Source organism: Meleagris gallopavo, chromosome 1 (genome assembly GCF_000146605.3).
Source record: "Meleagris gallopavo isolate NT-WF06-2002-E0010 breed Aviagen turkey brand Nicholas breeding stock chromosome 1, Turkey_5.1, whole genome shotgun sequence".
NCBI classification, from domain to species: Eukaryota; Metazoa; Chordata; class Aves; order Galliformes; family Phasianidae; genus Meleagris; species Meleagris gallopavo.
The window spans coordinates 35542063-35544859 of record NC_015011.2 but is presented as its reverse complement, the minus strand read 5'-3'; positions in this window follow the sequence as shown (position 1 = coordinate 35544859).

Here is a 2797-nt window from a genome sequence, read left to right as displayed (position 1 = left end):
TTGAGAGAGAGAGAGAGAGAGAGAACCGAGGTTCGGCAAGCTGTGTGCAGATGGCCTGCGTGCCTTGTTTATGGACTTCAGTACCATAGTGTTTACATTAAAGAGGGCAATGACTAATTCAAACTTTCTACTCTCCAGAGCATTCTATTTGGATCTGGAAGCAGAAGGGAGAGATATGAGAGAGAATGAACACAGTAAGATAAAATAGGTTCCTGCAGTTCCTTTTTTCCTTATAGTTTCTATAATTCAGTCTATGCAACTTAGATGTTGGGATTACTCTCCATTAGTTACATAGGAAACACTGACTTCCAGTCTTGGTGAAATTATACTTTGAAGTACTGGTTGAAAATACTGCTTGAAAGTACTGCTGCTGTCCTGAAAGATGTCATCATGGTAGTGATAACAACTAAAGGATGACCTGTGCTGATTAAGATGGCCAACTGTTGTAGAGGCAGTGTAGCAAATTGTCCACTATCATGCAGTCAAGTTTGTAACCTAATAGAAAGCTGTCCTATGATCTCCTAGGTTTGGCTGTAAAGTTGTCACAAAAAGAGGCAACCCAAACCTAAGCTTTTGGACATGTGCTGTGATGTGGGAGATGGGGACACATTGCTAGTGTAAATGGCAACATTTACACTAGCAATAGGCAGGAAAGGGAATAGGATGATGTATCCCTCTTATCCATTATCTATCTACGCCTGATCTATCTTTCTGCTAATATTTATTTCAGCAAAATGCTGAAATGCAGTGATGGAGCACATGAAGGCTCAAGACCAGTGCAAATTTCTTCAGTGTATAGATATGTTTCAATTTAGCTTGTTTTGTTTTTAAATATTTCAGATAAGGAATACTATCACAAAAGCAAAAAATGTCAGTTTTATTCTTAAAAATCAACTTCTCAGTCTCACACATGTAGATGCGAAAATATTTTCCAATATACTTCACACCTGGAAAATATAGCATCATCAAACATAAATGACTTTTAATCCAAGAAAGTCATTTGAATCTTCCATCTTGATAAAACTGAAAAAGTTCATTTGGACTTCACATTAATGACATTTCAACAGTATCAGAATGAAATAGGTCTGTTTTCATACCTAATATTTTTTTAGACATTATGTTCCACATTTTTTAATGATTTAATGGTTCTGTCAGTTGAAGACAGAAATTCCATTTTGTAACTAGCTCTTGTTTTTTTGGAAAGCTGGAAAAAATGATTGTGGAAGACTCAGAAAACCAATAAAATTTAGTATTTCTTAATGTTTGGATTTTATACTAGTGCCATGAATGTTGGTGGCCTGATACCGTGGTTTGGCAGTCCTGCTTTCATTGAAATCCTAAATATTTTTCAGTTCAGCTGTTCTCAGACATTTGTGCCTATGAAAAATTTGCATATGAATGAGGCATCTGTGCACAGATGAGCCCATTTGTTCTTCATTATCCATTATTATTTGTTATTCAGTCACTTATGAATATCAAGACATTTTGGAAACTTGTACTGTTTCAGAAATGCTATATAAACAGACTTGACCAGTCCTCAAACTAAATCTCAAATACTTACTGTAATAAAAACTGTAACTTTTGCTCCTCCAGAACTAGAAGAAAAGGCACTATGGTTACAGCAACAGAGAAATGAGGGAAGTGAAGTGACTCTCCTGACACACTGCAGTAGGTTAGTGATGGACTCCTGTATCTTCCTGTATCCGCCTCAGTCTTGAATTCCAAGGATTCTCTGTTCCTCTGGCAGTGTTAATGCACTGAAATGCTTTCATGACCTTTTCTTTGTACTTGTCCAAAAAGAGTAACTGTTGACTTATGCTGCTAGACTCATATGGGGCAGATTAATTTCTAAGCTGTGATTTTTCACAACTGAAATGTCCTTTGAGTAGTAGAGGAATGGAAATAGCTGTTATTATAGTGCATATGCTAAAGGAAAAAAGATTTTATTAAAGACTTTCTTGAAATATATACAGAACTCCTCTGGCCTACTTACTGATATTTATGATAGAGTTATCATATGATAGAGATTAGAATGATAGATTTACTTCTGTATCTTTTGACTCCTATTTCTTCTGTACTATTCCATACTATTTCTTCCATGATAGCAAACTTTACAAAACTTGCTAGAGACTGTCTCCCTATGGACCAACCAAAATTAAAATCGTTACTAATTATAGCCTACAATTATACATATGTGGAATCAAGCTAAAAACGATATGCTCCGTGACTTTAATTATTTTCTCTTTGTAAATACTATTAACTTCTAAGACTCTACAGCCAAATAATGTGTAAGGATCTGTTATTATAATAAGTTTTTATAAATATTTGTTTTTAAAGCTTTGTAAATTTCTAATCAAATGTTGGAATAATACAGTGTAAAATTAAGCTAAATGTTACTGACCTTAATCTGAATACGAATTGAAATTATCCCTTCACGTCAAACCTGCTACTTCAATGCACTTTTGATGAAATGACAAGATTTGAGAATGGTTCTGCATGCTGTCACTTTGACATCAGGGCTAATCTTTTCAGACTGTTGGCAAAATGAGTTGGCTGTAATCAGGCTAAAGTTTAAAATTTACATAATTCATTATGCAGTTGTCTTCTGGTTTGGATTTGGTTGAGAAGAGCAAGTAGGCACCACTGAAAAAAAGATTTTCATTCTGGTCTGCCAGGAGACCCAGAAGATCAAAATCTGGCTTTTCAAGTGATGGAATTCCTATGGAATCTGGTGGTGGTTTACAATTTTCATGTCGGCAATATTCAGTTTGTTTCCATTAGAGAGGCTAGAAGCTGT